The 17,778-nt window shown below is 37.5% G+C and overlaps 1 protein-coding gene across 5 annotated transcripts in view; it reads right to left on the minus strand.

Annotated features, from left to right (window-relative positions):
* The window catches only part of EPHA6 (EPH receptor A6), a 449,435-nt gene that overhangs the window by 40,290 nt on the left and 391,367 nt on the right, over positions 1-17,778 (minus strand). The window lies entirely within an intron of this gene.

A 17,778-nucleotide genomic window follows, 5' to 3' on the forward strand; every position in this document is an offset into this window, starting at 1 on the left:
CCTCAGTGCAACACTGGGACACATCTTCCAAAACTGAATGATGTTGATCTCCTATCTCTGATTTTGTAAACACAAACACCAGCAGATATTTAACCTCTAAGAACACACAATCTGTTCCATTTTCTTTACTCAGTTTAGCTCAAAAGATTAGAAAGCAAGCTAATAATAACTTCTCTTTTCTGCTATTTGACTTGTACACTAACTTTCATAATGAAAATTCAGTGCCATATTTTAGGCTTGCATTTGTGGTTTTTTAATTTATTTATTTTCTATTAAATCTCATTCTTCTTACCATTAATTTGATTAAATGCACATCAGCACTACTAAGCTGCAGGAGCAAAATGTTGGTTTTACTGTGTTGCTCTGGGAATTGTCATCAAGCCAAATTCACAGATGTTCCAATGAACATGCAGCATTTGGCCCATTTCTAAAATAATCATCATAGTTTACTTAATCCACAATGTCACAGCCCTGTATAAGTAAGCAGTAAGATCAGTTAAGTGCCCTCGCCTGCTCTGTCAATACTTTTTAAAACCTGACACAAAGCAGGAAGCAAAAGTGAAAAAGCCAAAATTAGGGAAAAATCCATGTGATTTTCACACCTCTTGCAAGATTGGGACTATCATGATGTGGCCCCTTTCAATATTTTCTTACAAACAATGAGGTAGGTAGAAATATTTATGCTCAGAAGCAGAAGAAACTGTGAAATTATATTTAGTAGCTGGGTGGAAATGAGATGATTGTGATGGCTCATAAGTGTGGGAACAACCCTTCCAGAATCCTCACGAGGTCTTATCAACTTCTGTTATGTTACTGCAAGATATTGGCCTATAAAAACTTAATAGGACAGAAAATTGGGATTTGGTATTTGGAAGCACTCTGACACAAAGAAAACAACACGTGTGCGTACATGAAGCAATTGTTCATGAGCAATAAAGAGCCAGGCCCATGGAGATGTTACCAACACAGCCACTGCAAATAAAAATGTGGGATGCTAATGAAACCTAGAGGAACACTTAACAGCTTCAAGGTGCTGTTCACATGGACTATAAAACTGGTGTTACACAGCCACCAGGAAGAGCTGTGTGCATATATTAACTATATTTCCCACAGAAAATTGTCAAAACACACATCTTTCTAATAATAGGATAAGATCTTGGGTGTAGAGAGGTAGGTTCAACATAAATGCTTGTCCCAGCCTTATCTTCCATAAAAAAATTATGACCCAAATGGCAAAAGTTCACTCTACTTTTAACAAGTACTTTTAGTACTTTTAGACCTTTTAGGACACAAGTTTTTAAGGTTTTTCACTTTACAAGAACTAGTGGAAAAAGAAAAAAAGAAATGCACGATTATTTAAATCCCATGATTATTCCAGGAGCTGATTCTTTTCAAAGAAAGACAACTCAGAGCAAATCAGACGTGCTGATGAGTGAGATGGCAGCAGTTTGTGGAGCCCAGCCTGTGCATCTGCTGTAATTAAATTTGCACACAAATTGAAGTGTGCAATGTTGCTATTTCTCTTAATGGAGTAGACCTTCTGAACAGAACTTTTCAAAGCCCGAGGTAGTCATCTTTATTTTGATGAGTCTTTGGTGCGTCACATCAATCTTTACTTGTAATTTTGTATATGGTTTATGCATTTCTTTTTTACTGCGTAGATTAGCAAAGAACTTCACTTGATATACAGCTAATACAAATACCCTTTACTATTGGTTATAAATCAACCTGTGCAAAAAGCCCAGGACAATACACCACACCACAGGAGGAAACCTAAAAGGAAAAGCTCAAGTCCATGTTAAAAAAATTACAATATCCACAACTCTGAGGAGATCAGGGATTCAGTCACATCCCTTTATTTCAGAACACCTGTTCACAAGGCAGGGCTGAACTGACAGTTGCCTGGATTTATTAAAAAAAGAAAAAGGCATCAAACACAGTACAACTGTGTTGTAATGGAGAGAGTATTCCAGAGGAAGCAGTTAAAGGAACCTTATCTAGTTGTGCTGGCAAGAAGCATCTAGAGCTTGCTGCCTTTGCCCTGGGGTATCACACTGGCACTGGTAGGGATACCAAATAAAAAGGAAACAAAGCGAAAAAATCACATGCAAAAGGACAAACATTATTACAAACAAAAAACAGTCCCTGCCCTCTTAGAACTGGGAAACTGGAAGAAACTGAGGACTTTAACTGGGACACAACACACACTTGGGTAGGAGCTGTCCATGCATCAAACATTCTCATTTGTGTACCTTATCTTGGGGGGAGAGAAAGTACATTTTCTCACAACATAACATCTGCAGCAGTGAAACAGGATTTCTAATGTGACTGGGTATGTAGGGCGAGGGAAAAAACATGTTAATGGCAGATGGTTGGAATAGCAGACTCAAAAAAGGTATGAACACCACAGAGATTCAAACAGGCTTCTGCTGTCTTCTCTGAGACCTGCACTGTGGCAAACCTTCCCACACATGAAAAAACTTGTCAAAGAAGCCAGTAAGCAATTTCTTATATAATTTTGCTATCTCAATTATAATAAAATGTGTATTAAAATGAGTAAGTTCCCACAGCTGCACCTACAATATACTTTTAATAAGAACTTGGCTCTGCCTTCAGGTATAACTTGAAAAAAAGCATGCTTGAAGAAAGATCTATAGCTTCCCTGTTGTGCTCTCTAGGCATTTTTCTAGCCCTTCAGTCAGGAGTCAGAGCAATGATAGGTCTTCTTAGAACAGGAAAAAGGCAGCAAACCTGTAAGATGGATATTTTGAGTTTTCCTTTTTTTTGAGTGTGTGTGTGAGGTTTTTTTCATTGTTTTTTGTTTTTGGTTTTTCTTTTGTTTTGTTTCTCTTGTTTGTTTTTTTTGTGTTGTTTTTGTTTGTTTGTTTGTTTTTTTCCACAATTTTTTCTTGTGCTAAAGGTGAAAGCCCTGGGGCAAGGTGGTGTGGTACCTATGATTTTACTTCTGATGGAGGCTCCCTTGCTTGGCGTGCTGCTGACTCTGCTCAGGGAAAGACATGTTGGGAGAAGGTAAGATGTGGCAGGCAAGAGAGCTTGAGAAGTTCCTGCTGGCATGGGAAGATGTGTCCTGAGGAGCAGGCAGCCAAACCTCAGGGAGGAAAAGAGGAAGTTCCCAGAGATGAGAAGGAGTTGATATAATTCGTAAAGGCACTGACTAAGCCTGACCTGCAAGTAAGATCTGCATGTTTGCCCAAAATTCTGGCTGACTCGGGGTCCTGTCACAAACCTTTTCTTCTCAGTTTCCAATAGGGACTTAAAGCCCAGAGAGAGGGGAATTCTGGAAGGATGCCTGCTGACATTAGAATATTTAACCATGGAAAGGTGGTATCCTTGCATGTCAAATTACTCTGTAGATTGTTCTGTCACCTCCACATAGCAATATGATATTACTATTCTGTGGGGGATAGTTAATGCTAAAAATATATACAACCCCTTTCATCATCTTTTCCTAATTAAAAAGCAGATGTTACTTATGGTTTTATTTCTGGTGGAGGCCAAATGTTCTACATGCAATCTGAGAGAAGCAAACATATTAAAAACTCAACAAATTACTACTAAAGTTATGGATTTCAGTGTGTTTCTTTCAAGAAGAGTGTGGCAGATCTGCTAAACAATTTATGAGCATGACAGTTTCACGAAATTTTTGCAGCTCCTGTTTAGAAAAGACTTTGAAAAGAAAGTCTGCACACACAGTGGGCATTCATTTCATTGAATAATTTACAGTGTATTGTGTCGTGGGTTTTTTTTCCCTCCTTTATTCTATGAACTGAGCAAATTTCACAAGCAATACTATGCAATGAAATATAGTCCTTTTGTTAGTCACAGCTGTTGGGTGTATCTTTCTATTTGCTCTCTTTTTCCTGTACCTCTTCTTACTGTAACATTGCTGTACCATGAAAAAACAGACTATTTGATCAAGAGACTGAAGGAATCCCAGAAAGTTTTTCAATCTTTTTGATAAAAAACCCAAACAACTAGTCCATGAAATGTGTTGCTTATAACAAATAATTAATTTGTATTGGATAAAGCCTTCCTATTTTAGCCCAGCATGTCTCCAGCACAAAGGAACACAGCTCAGAGACGAGCTCTTGAGAAGGAAGTACTGTAAAACAAAATTTTAAAGCTACACAGCTGAGCAGTGGAAAATTAATAAAGGATAGAATTAAATGCAGTTACACAGTGTTAATAAAAAATGCTGTAATAGGCTTCTGTGACATGCCTGGATGCTGTAGGATAGACTTTTCATGTCCCACCTTTTTGCAACTCCAAATGTTTAGAAATAACTAACTTAGTAAAGGTCGAGCAGTATATGATATATTCTTTTAATTTAGAACAGTACTACTAAAGCAATTGTTACTCAAGGCAGTTACACACAGTCTCTCTCAACTTCTGGGAATATGTTTCCATCCATAATCAACATCTGCACATTGGAAAAGTATCCTGAATAAACCATAGCCCCAGCACAAGAGCTGTTTCCTTTTAAAACACATTTGAATTACTTAAATTCCTGTAATGAACTATACTAAAGTTATAAGGAACAGATTAGCCAGGGAGATGTTTCTGAGAAAATTATACCAAAAATTGAACCAAGGGAATAAAGACCAAATTAAACTTTATATCGATAACATTTACTTAAAGATGTTGTTACATATAATTATTTAGCAACTTGAATTAATTATTCTAACTTCTTAGAGAAAAGGCTGAAGAGAGTCACACTAGGTATTCGATGAAGCTAATGATTTAATTAATATATTGCTGAAAATTCAATGATCAATTCAGAGAAATATGTTTTAAATAAGTACAAATAATACAAAAATGACATTACAATGATTGTGTAATGTTTATTCATTGATGCAGAATGAAACCAGGGCCAGACTGCTGGATATTCCAGGCTTCTCCAGGAAGAAATGGCTATGAACAAGAGAATATCTGCCTACATGTCAAGTCCATAGTACTGCTCCTGTAATTTTGGGAGTGTATCTGCACTGAAAAGCCTTCCTGTGTTTAAAAATACAATAAATTAATCATAATCATGACATTGCTAAAGAGTCTGAAATAAGAAGAATGGCTAAATGTCATGACTGACTTGCAGGATTTGGGCATAAAACTAATACATCCTTGGAGTTTGCTGTGTGTGTTATCAGAATAAATTTAAAGAGAGTCTGAGTAAAGAGGGGTAAATATTTAATAATTGTTACCAGCTTCCTTATTTTGGAGAAGCATTTTTCTTAGACTACAACTGGCTGTGTACCAAGTGTTCTGTACTGGCCAGGAGAGCTACAGTGGGAGAAAGAGCCAACACTCTCAAGGTAATTGTTCATGTTGAATAACAGCTTATCCACGTCTAGGAGTATTTATTTCACTGGAAGCTCTGAAGATTTGGGAGTTATTCAGCCTGAGTGAGGATAAGCAGGCTTTTAAGGAGATGTGCAACACATTTATTATGAGATTTACCTAGAGCTTTTTTTTTTTTTAAATAAGGAGTAAGTTGACTGCATTTTTATTTGAAAGAGTTTGCATTAAAAACCTCAGATGTGGATCTTCAAGAGGAAATTTAAATGAAAAGCAGAGAGCTTGATGGAAAAATAAAAGTGATAGTTCCAGTCAGAGGGTTTGATATAATATGAGTTGCAGTGAAAAGAGAAAATAGAGGAAGCAGTAACAGGCAATGCACTGAGAGTGAAGACAGAAGCAGATAGAAATTAGGGCAGAAATGAAAGCTCAGTAAGTGATGTGGTGTTACAGCAGAGGGTGACAAGTCTCATCTCAAAATGCACTTGAACTAATTTTACAAAAATGATGTAAAATCAAAGCAGTAAGCATGGCCACATTACTAAGAAGAAAACTAGTTTTCCCACATCGTTTCAAGTCTCCACATGCCTTTATTTCCCAATACCACACATTTCTTTGTGAGATCAAGGAAGCAGGTTCATCTAATGCCTCACTTGCAAGGACAATTATTTTAAGATAGCAGTGAAATTTGAGTTGATTGATGACTCAATTTGCCTCACCTATTACTCTGCAAAACTGGCCCTAACCCTCATTGAATGAGTTCCTGACATTTGAACTGTGAACCAAAAGCCTTCTATGGAATAGGCAGTGATTTGAACACGTGAAACAGTTTGTAGGAGAGAACAAAAAGACATGAGACTTCTTTTTCTTTTTCCTAAAAGCCCCTACAACTGAAACCAAAAAGCTGAAGCTCTACAGTAGAAAAAAGGGGAACGAGGAATCTAGAATATAACTAATTTCCTTTTCATGCAGTAATGCACACACATTTACTGCACATAGATTCTGCCACCTTTCAAGCTGCTGCTGCTGCAGCCACAGTGGGGCAGTCAAGGACAAGACATAAGATCTGCCTCCAGGGCGCAAGGAAGAGACCAAATATTTTAGACATTAAGGGCAAAATCCCACAGTGCTTAGTCAGGCAAAACTCCCATTGGCCTCAACAGGAGTTTTGCCTGAATAAGTAGTGAGCACTGACTATGATGTTTGACCTAGATTTATCAGTCACACAAATCTAACACCTTTTTGAGCCAGACAACCACTGTGCCACAATATTCCTGTGACATTCTGTTTAAAGGAAAACACAGTAACAGTAAACTATGGATCATCCCCCGTGTATATAATCATGAATCATCCCTCCCCATGAATATAGTGGAGGGAAGAACTCTCAGCTGGGCAAGGAGCTGATAACTTGAAAGTCTACCAAAGAGCCAGATTAGAAAGAATCCAGGAGACTAAAAGTTTACCACTGCAAGGCTTTGGTAATCTGATAAACACAGAAAAGTACACAAGTGAGATCCCCAACAGCTTGTGTATGACTGAAAATAGTTTGGATTTCATTCTTGTAAGAAAACAATTAATAATTTCTTTCTGTAGTTATCCTTCTGATTTAGGGCAAATCACAATTCCTACCTGGTCAGCGGAAATTCCTGTAGCTGATTTCAGCAGGGATTAATTTAGATGAAAAACTAGGTCAGTCTCATTTGGAAGTTAACATTTCAGTTACAGAGATATGAAAGTAGATTAAGTTTAACATATGTGCCCATCTTGCTTCAGAAACTACCTTCTGTAATTATAGAGTCCCATTTACAACAACTTTTATATCATGTACAGGAGAAAGATTAGAATTAGTATCAAAGTGAGCAGAAAAATTCATAAGCATGAGAGACGTGCATGGTTTTGACTTCCTTCTTCTGGGTGAAGTGAATATCAAAACAACAGCAATCAGACCATAGTTTCCCCCTTAAGGGCAAAGGAGAGATGATGAAACATGAGTATTGCACATCTAAACACAAAAGTAAAAATCATACCAAGCAAAAACTCCACCCTTTCACATTTATCTGGGTCTACCTTTTGCAAAACTCTTTCTATACAGAGTAGTTAAAGAATATGAAAATATACTCCCTTTTTATCTGCAAACTCTTCTGTCATTAATGTATCCTAGACCTTCCTAATGTGCAGTATTAACCAGAGAAGAAAATGGAATCATAGAATCATTTAGGTTGGAAAAGACCTCTAAAATCATTGAGTCTACCCATTGACCCATTACTAAACCATGTCCCAAAGCACCACAACTACACGTCTTTTAAACACCTCCAGGGGTGGTGACTCAACCATTTCCCTGGGCAGACTGCTCCAATGCTTGATAACCATTTCTGTGAAGAATTTTTTCCTAACACCCATTCTAAAGCTCCCTTGGTGCAATTTGAGGCCGTTTCCTCTTGTCCTGTTACTTGTTCCCTGGGAGAAGAACCTCAGATTTTCCTCAGTGTTCCAAAGGGTTTTGCATCCAAAGTTATTTGCCTCATCCATTTTCATAAAGTTGTATAGACTGGACTTCAGCATCTCCATAACATTGATATTTCCCCCCCCCTTCTTTGTGAATGATTATCTTAAGCAAGGTTGTAACAAAATCAAAACAATACTGACTCTTCTTACTTTCAGAAGTGTCAGGCTTTCCTCCTTGTTATTCCTGCAAATGCTCTGCTCCCTCCTCTCTTTATTGCCTCCTTTTGGTGACTGTATATATTAATATTGATCCTCATTTAAAAAAAAACTAAACCAAAACCAAACCACAAACAGGCTAAACACCCAAAAAGTCCTCAAGTAAGTTAAAAAAACCACCAAGGAATCTCTGTTTTCCCCAGATTTGTGTTTTGAAGACTGGATATCAGAATTCCAGACTAAAATCAATTAGGTTAAACCCTTGCTAAATTAACAGAATTTGTTTTCTGTGTCACCATTTGTTTTCATGAAAAAAAAGTAAAATAGTGTCTCTGAAATTTTAATGCCTCTTTCTAATTTGATTAATTTCAAATTGATGAAATTCCTTACGAAACACAGGTCTAGCCAGTCACATGCAAATATAACACAGGACAATTCCTCAGGAACCAGGCAAAAAAACCTTCCACCCCGTAAAAAAACCAGATGCACCCATATCTCAGATCTTTAGCTAAATGATACAGTTAGAGCTGAGCTCTTTGGATCACTGGAGCTGAGTGGTTCTTTTCCCAATTTATTGCTTAACTCTTCTAGCTTCAACAGCACACAGTAAACAAATTTAGTTTTCTTAATCCATCTTTACAAGGTACCAATAGCCTTTAATGAGACTGCAGGCATGTTCCAACACAGTAAAGATATTTTATGATACACTGCACCTTGGTCAATACATTGAATATTAAAATACTAAGTGAACTGTGGTCCCTTATTAGTCAGTCTGACAAAAGAGGCATTCAGGATTACATTCATTCACAGTACTAGCAACAAAGCAACAACTTGGATTTTGTGTCAGTACACCTGCATTTTTAATCTTAAGTGTGCATGGTATTGCTCGGAGGAAAAAGGTATCACTAAAAATGTATAAGCATGTTCTACATGTTTACAATAGCTTCTTCAATTATAGTTTGAAAGTGGCAATTCTGATTTAAAATTATAAATGCATGCAATTAAATCCATATGGGATTAAAACCCCACCTGTGTTTGAAATTAGACTAATATTCTGATAACTGCTAACTTTAAAAAAATCTATTAGCAGTATGAAGAACTAACAATAAAATACATTGACTGTTTATAGTATACAGTGCATATATACACATATGTGCTTAACTTTACTGGACTTGGTTTCCAAGGTAATAGTGTGCACAGAGAGAATTTTCCAAGATTCCCATGTCCAGCTGAGAGGTCAATAACTTTGGTGCCTTGGTAAATCTGTAATGTTTCTGAAAACATCACCTGTAGCTTTCTGAGATTCATAGTCCTCATTTAACTATTATTCCAGAAATTACTTGCAAGTGCATTGCCTTTTCTCCCCTCCTCTGTCCTTGTATAACTACTCAAGATTTGCTCAGAGATGTAACATTGCCTATTTTTATGGATTCAATACTGGCAAGTTTTGGATCTTACACCAAAGGCAGACTTCACACTTGTGACTGAGGTAACACTGTCTGTGAGGGGGGAAAAGAGAGCCCTTTTTTCCCCACTAGCTGTATAACCACAAGTCAAGAAAGACCATTTTCCCCCAAAATAAGTTTTTAGATATTCTACCAGTTAATTATATAACATCAACTCTGGTGATGTTAAAATCAGTCAGTGCTTTGACACATTTGATGTATAATCCTTCATTCTAGGCTATAGTAGAAGAAAAACATTTATAGGTTTTTTTCTTAGGCAATGAAAGGTATTACTTAAGCCCTGCAGGGAAAACTGACCCTGTCTCTGCCTTTTCCAATGTACTAATCGGATCATTAGCTCCCCAGAAGCAATGGCAATTACAGTTCTGAAAATAAAGACAATATGTTACATGCAAACATTTCAAAATATAAGTTGTCTGGAGAAAACCAAAACGCATGTAGCTGCTTCATGTCTTTGGCTGGCCATGCACTCTCCAAAAAACAGGTACACTTCAAACCCATTGAACCAACCCATATCTTCTGCTAATGAAACTTTAATTTCCCAAAGCAGGGGCAATTACAGATTTAAACAGATTAAAATTGTGATTAAACTACAAATTAGAAAGTAGATTTTTATTTTATTTCTTTTACGGGACACACAAAGTTATACTGATAGTTTTCTACATTCTCTCTGGATCCTAACAATAAAGAAGAATAAAATAAAATACAATGGCCCCATAAACCCTCATCTAGTCTTTGACGATGCATATTTTGTTTAATGTTTTTTCATATATGAATTAAAAAAAAATGCCAGATGGTTATCCCCTAATGTAGTGTGACAGCTACAAAGTGAAATCAGAAACTCAACACTGCAGAAAAATATAAAAATGAAAAATAGTGGGTTTTTTGCTTTAGAAAGAGAACTAGAGATTAATTTTATTTGAAAAGGCGAATCGTGTCACTGTACTCTGAAGTCAGGTAACAAAACACAAACTAATTAAATTAAAATACTTTTTCAGATCAGCATCCTAATAGTTAAGATCTAGCTGAAGAACATATGAAATATTTTGTATGTTGGCTCAGAAAAACTTTTGGCTTGGCATTTTTCATTTGCTCTGTTACTGCTTACTTTTAATCATAGCCAAACTAGAGTGAAATGGCAGGTGTATTTTTGTAGGCTAGTTTTCTCCTCAGTTCCACAATCTCCTGTTATTTAACCTGATCTGTGACTCCAGTGTCTTTTTCTTACTTTTTTTTTATTCTAAACGAGGAAGTTTTTGCCCCAGTCATCTTACCTAAAGGAGTTCCTATGGCTAATTGTGTGTTGGGGTCAGCTGTCCTGGCTGTGTCCCCTCCCAGCTTCTTGTGCCCCCCCTCAGCCTCCTCACTGCTGGGTTGGGGTCAAAGGCACAAAATTCCTTGATGCTGTGCAAGTGCTGCTCAGCAGTAAGGAAAACATCCCAGTATTATCAACACTGTTTCCAGCACAAATCCAAATTCTGCAGCAGTAGCCATATTGGATGTTTCAGAGGAAGGCGTGAAAGCTTGAAAATAACCCACACTTTGTTACTTATTTCACATTTCTTTTCTTCCTGTCCTCCCTCTTTCCTTCTCCAGGCTGAAATATGAGATTTCATCTCTCTTTAAAATTGTTATTGACTGTAGTACTAGAATATTATTTCTCCCTAGTAATATTGAGCCCTTTTTATACCAAAAAAACATCAGCTTGTTGAAATCTTGGCCCAAATGGGTTTCTGTAGCAAGCAGTCTTGTGCTTAATTACACACTGTGCTATAAAACTATTTGCAATCTTTAAAATAGTTTTGAATTTTCCATCACTTAACCTAAATGAATGTACCCTTATTTTTGTATTTTATGAAGCAGGAGTGCACACTCCTGATCTAGACCAGTCATTATTCAACACAGTGATTTTTCCAGTGATGATTTGAGCCAAATTTTTGATCTGGGTAAGAGACTCACTGCTGTGAATTTTCTGCATTACTCTTCACATCTCTGAAGTAGGGTCTATGTTTTCCTGTCAATCCTCTGTAGCAGTGGCTGGTTTCAGCTCTGACTGTGAATGCCATTAGACAGATCCTTTCTGAGTCTTGAGATACCTCTCATAACCCTAATCCCTGTGTCTTTTCTTGCTACCATGAGTTCAACCCCTGAGAGCCTGAGGAATACTTTAAAGAGATTTGTGGAAGATACCACAGAGCAAAGTGCTGTACAAAAGCCCACAAATAGGAAATTTCTAACAAAGTTTGCATTTCCACTGGATAAACTTCAGGAATCCATGCATGGAGAACAGTTGACAACCACTGCACCAAAATCTGCTTTACTGTTCCTGGACAACACTGTACTGAAAAGTAATAAATGCAATCACTATCAGTATTAAATGTCACAAACAGATTCATCAGTTATCTCTTAAATACAAAGATCTTCAACAGCACTGACACTTTAGATTTATAAGTAGATAATTTTCAATCCTACCCTACAAGTCATTTGTAAATGCATGCCTCTGTTCTTCATAAACACACTTAGAGGTGACCAGAGAACCAATCTGAGAAAGAGCAGAAGCACATACGTGTGGAGTTCAATACTCAAACTTATTAATATGAAACTAGGAGGAGTCAGAGAAACAAAAAGCTGAAATCCAAGCTAAAAGAAAGGCAAATCTTTATGATTACACCACAGCTTATTCTTGCGTTGAATTCATCAACATAATGATTTTGAGAATGAAAAAGTGAAATGCAAATTTCCAACTGTGTTTCTCTGCCAAATCTGTATTTGGAGTTCCTGCCTAGGGGGGTGTTGTGGGGAGAGGAAAAGCAGGGATGAGAGAGCTAATAATGTAATATTATATAGTTTTACAATTAAATTCAACCATTAAGTTCCTTTTGATTCTGTGTAACTAAATGCAAATTTTCATACTTTTTTCCATATGTTCTCAGAACCCAAATGACAACTGTTACATTGGGGAAAGAGAGCGCTCACAGAACTAGAAAGTTTGGGAAAATATGGAGAGAGAGTTTAACTTTATATTTATGTCTCATTCCTGTCCTTGGACCTTCCTCCTAAGGGTCTGCTTTTGCTGTGATCTGTGTTATATCCTCTTAACATTTCTATTACTAATTTTAAGGAGTGTTAAATCAGAAAACCTCTTAAATAACTTGGGATCAAAGTTGAATAAAAGCAGAGGAGAATATTTAAGACACTGAATGTATTAAAATATTTAAATTTTGTCAAAGACACGTATTTCCTTCTTCAGGGTCTGCTATAAACAGCTCAGGTAAATAACAAGCACCTTCCCTACCCTGAATGAGTAAGTTTGGGATTTCTGTTCCTTTTAAACATACAATTAGTTATTAAAAGCCATCACACCTCACATTGTTAGAGCCCCAAAGGCAACAATTCTTTTTTCCAAGGCACTCCTTCCTTTGGCTTCTCCTTTACCAGTTGGCTGTTTGTCCTTGAGCACAACCTGAACATGTTCTATGTTTGTCCAGGTCAACACAACAGGTGACAGAGGCTTGAAGAGGGCACATGCAGGGTCTGGAATGGATCCAGCTGAAGCTGGCAAGTCACGGGAAGGGGGTTTCTCTCACCACCACTTGACACAAATCCCATCATATACTTTAAAACTAACTACTGCCCCTCTCACACTCTAGTGCAGGCTGAGCACATTAACACAACTCTTATTAACTTGCTCCTTGACTTCTTGCCCACATTCTGAGATACTAACTGCTTTAAAATATTTACTTTATGTTAGTAGCAGTGTCCCCCTAGAGTCATTCCTGCTGTTATACTGCAGTTAAAAGCATCCCATGGCACTCAGCAGGCTGGAGCCCAGCTAAGAGCAGGGACAGGCAGTGTCTGGACATTGGGAGCAGCTGCCAGCAGCTGGATTCTTGCAAAGGGGCACAGTAATCCTGATGAGGCAAAATGACACCAATTGACTTATGCAGCAACCCCTTTGGGATCTGATTGAGGGCTGCATCTCTAGTCTGGCTGACAATATTACAATCTCATGTAGTGGCCCTGGAAGGATATTTTTTCTAATATCCAATCCAAACCTCCCCTGGCACAGCTTGAGGCCGTTTCCTCTCATCCTGTTGCTTGTTACCTGGGAGAAGAGACCAAATCCCACCTGGTACAACCTCTTTTCAGGCAGTTGTAGAGGGCAATAAGGTCACCCCTGAACCTCTTTTTCTCCAGGCTAAACACTCCCAGCTCCCTCCTCCACTCCTCATCAAACTTGTGCACCAGCCCCTTCCTGTCATGTTACACTTGGAGTTAAGCAGCTGACAACAGTTTTGCTCAACCTTATGTCACCAATTAGCTTTCAAGAACACAGGTTAATGCAGAGCTTTACAGTATAGACAGCTTCCTTTTCTGAATGGTTGCCAATAACCAATTTACTCGATGATCTATGATTAATTTGGATCTTAAAGTAACTGTCGGGAAATTATGTTTGTCATAGCACTGGGGTTGTTCAGAAACTATTGGTTAACATCCCAAATTAACTGGAAAATCATTTGCATCTTGTTTTACTTTCTAGCAAATTAAACCTTCTCTCTCCAAACCCGTTTGTGTAAAAGCAAGAGAAAACTGAAAATGTCTTGCAATGTGGAAATTATGTAATGAAGTAAAAATTCACAAAGTCTTCATCCTGATCCCCCCAAAATTTTGCTGCTTCATAGTATTTATATAGATTACTGGCATCAATCTTCTTTGCTCCTCTAATGAATCTAATAAGCCTGAAATCTTCCTGGATGGGATGTTTCATCCAAATAGCTTGAGAAGTCACACTCATAAAGTTTACAAAGTGATTCAGGAAATGCAATGCAATGAATCAATTCTCTAACTAGTATTAGGGCAATAAGCAAATATTTGATATATTAATGCTGAATTCAGAAATACAGCTGACAAAAGAAATCTAGAATTCTTCTATGTCTCATATAATTCAGTTTGTAGCAGCTTTTTGACTCACTAAAAATCAGATTTAATGCAGACTATTAAGGTGTTACCTTTAACAGAAATACCACTTTAGTCCTTTTTACAGTAGTGCCCCAGATTCAGTTCTGATTATATATATTTTGCTACATGTAAAGAGTTACTCTGAAGGCATGTGGTTCTTTTTGAAATACATGCAAACCCTGACTGTCTTTTAAACTAAATGAATCTACAACATATAACATAGTCTATCTAAAAGCAGGGATCCAAGAGCCTGGATATCCTCTGTATTGAGAAATACTTGTTTATATACTAGAAATGTCTTTTTATAAGTAACTGTCACCTTGGAAACTACTACTAAACATGAAAGCTTTGTCTCCATAGAAAAAACCCCACATACTATTTAGTTGCTCCAAAGTTTATATTTTCCTAATCAATCTGAAACATAAAGATTTGCAGTCAAATGTTCCTAGCCCTTATTTCCTCCTTCCTATTGTAAAATTGTATCTTGCTGTAAATGTTGTGATTCCTAATAGCAAACAGAAATCAATACTCTTACCAAAACAATACTCTTTACAAAAATATATTTACATCCTTTGTCTCAGTAGACTGGAAGACAAAAAAAAAAAAGAACCTTCATGGAAGTCAGCTGTTTTCTGAGATCTCTGACTTCAAGGCAGTGCCTGCTCAGGTGTGATAAATTCACAAGGTACAAGGGCCTTTCCTGTTTTGCCACAGTTTGCCTTTTGCAACTATTTACGTTTTTATGTCTGCAAATGCAAATATTGACAAAATATTGACCACTACATCACAGATACAAAATTCTATTTTTTGGCTTAGACTGTCTTGTAGTTTATTTCCAAAGAAAACATCCAATTGTACCATTCAATTTCTGACACCAGGACAAAGACAGAAATGGGAATAAAAAATAATCAGCGTTTCCTCTGAGCACTGACAGTGCTGTACTGGGAGATGTGAGCCTAAAAATACCACTATTCAATATGCAGACCCACTCCATGGATTTCTTGCAGCTACAGGTACTGGGCTGTTATCAATAAAAATCTCTGAGGAGAGGAAAGATGAATTCTAAAAGCACCGGAGTCTTTGAGAGAACACAGAGGGTTTAACCTTCACATGCCAAAAGCACAGTGTGGAACTAAAGAGGTGCTATAAAACCCTCTAGTAATGCACAGGACCTGCTGCTGGGGAGATGTTCATGATGAGCAGAAAGGTCAATGGCACAGCTATTGGCAGTGAGAGCTGCAAGAGGACAGGACAGCCCGTTCATTCCAGGGGTTCATTCCATTCTGTCACCATGAAAGGCTGCTTAAAGGGGGAAAGACTTCACTGAGTCCTCCACAGCCACTGTGACAAATATTTCTGTCCCCACCCCATTTTGGTCATAGTTTTGCTGTTTGACTTCCTGCTGAGCATTCCTACAGAGAACATCTACTGGGCTTGCTCAAGGGGGGCAAGAGCCAGGGGATGGAGTATATGGCAGGTGAGAGCATCCCACAGCAAACTTGGCTATGCCCAGCTTATCCAAAATGAGTGTAACATGGAACAGGGAATACAGCAGTCAGTCTGCCCTGAGGAACGAGAGGAGGACATTTCCCAAGGAACAGAGGTGACAGAATAGAATTGGGCAGACTCAGCCACAGTGACTGAAACAGTCTGGGTGTGAAGACCCACTTGTAAGGACAGGGAAAGCTGGAGTTGAAGGAATGAGTGATTTAAAATGCTATTAATTTCTATTATACCTGACTGTGTTGCTGTGAATTCTTCGTATTTACAAAGATTTTTATCCATATCAGAATGACACAGAGCATTTTCCCACCTTAGTTTCAAAGCTTGTTTATCTTTGAGGAATTCAAGGTCAAAACAGATTCACCTTAAATGTCTGACACAGGGTGAGCACTTCATCAAAGCCTGTCCTGTGTTTCAAGGAAGTCCTTCAACACAGATACATTGCCATGAAATATTCCTTTTTCTTTTTTTTTTCCCCAACAAAACATTCCCTGATTAAAAGCAGCTCCAGCTATGATGAACAAGGCAGGCTCTAACTAATCTGAAAAACTAATTGTTCTCTATTGGTATCCAGCAGAAAATTACAGGATAAAAAATAGCTGAAAGCCTCCCGTTGTCATTTGGTATTTTTTCTGAACCTAACTGGGAGAGAGGCTGCTTGGCCACTTCCAGGACCTTCCACCAGCTGGGCTGATTAGCCCAGGATCAGTGTAACTGCCCTTGCCTGTCATTGGGGGCACTTGCTGCCAGCTGAGCACACTCACACGGACAATTAGCAAGGCTCAGACAATGTGATAACTTGTTAAGCTGCAGTAATGTTTATTTTTCCTTTCAAGCCTCACACTAAGAAGCAGTGTGAAGCAAAAGAGGTTTTGAGAAATAAATGAAGGAAATCTGTGCTGTAAAGTAAAAACCAGGAGCTTTTTTTTCCCCCCCCAGCTTGCATATGGATCCTGATAGAAAACCTTGCAAAGAGACTTGTGAGTGAAGACTAGTCAGCTTGCAGTTCTGTACAGAACTTCTTCTAAGAAGTGGAAGTTACAGAATTATCAGAACACTTCTATCTTAGGCCTAAACTAAAAATAAATATATACTATGCATATATAAATACATAAGATCTATAATCTCCTTACAATATCTATGTTGAATTCAGTAGATACACCAGAGTACTTATTCCAATACAGTTAAATTAGATGAGTTCCTTATTTTGGCCATACATCACTTTTTAAAGTGAAATAGAAAAAAAAGGGTGAAATACATTATTTAATACTCATTTATCATCTCTTATTAGAATTCTGTCATTGTGCCCTACTATGGGAACATACAAATTCTGTGCATTTTTGTGAGAGTGCTAATGAGAGTACTATTTCAGAGTACTCTGACTCCGAAATAGTTTTAGTTTCAGTGATAGATATGAAAGTTACTTGAAATCAGCTTATAATTAGCCAAAATTCTTAATGTTGTGATAATAACTGTAACAGGATTGTAACTAAACGTTTTGGTATGGCAAAAAAATGATGCATCAGAGCTTGTCCTTTTATTGGCAACAACCAACACACTCCTTTCCTTACTTTCTTCATACTGCAGGTACAATTTTGGGGTTTTATCTAAGTCAAAACTGAACAAGCTTCTTCGTGTTCAAGAATTTTTTACTTCAGTGGACACAAACAGAAAAAACTTTCCCCTAAAAAAATCCCACCCAAACCCCATTTTCCATTATAACAATTTAATTGCATCACATAAGGAATTTAAGTATTAATGAACTGAGAGTTAAACCGTCCAAGAAAGGTCTTGCTAGAAAGTAAGCTGAAGTGAAATAAAATGAAAATTTTCATTTATGAATGCAAGGCTTAACATCAAGCTTCCAACAGTGAAA

Source organism: Lepidothrix coronata, unplaced genomic scaffold (genome assembly GCF_001604755.1).
Source record: "Lepidothrix coronata isolate B3197 unplaced genomic scaffold, Lepidothrix_coronata-1.0 Scaffold205, whole genome shotgun sequence".
Classification (NCBI taxonomy): Eukaryota; Metazoa; Chordata; class Aves; order Passeriformes; family Pipridae; genus Lepidothrix; species Lepidothrix coronata.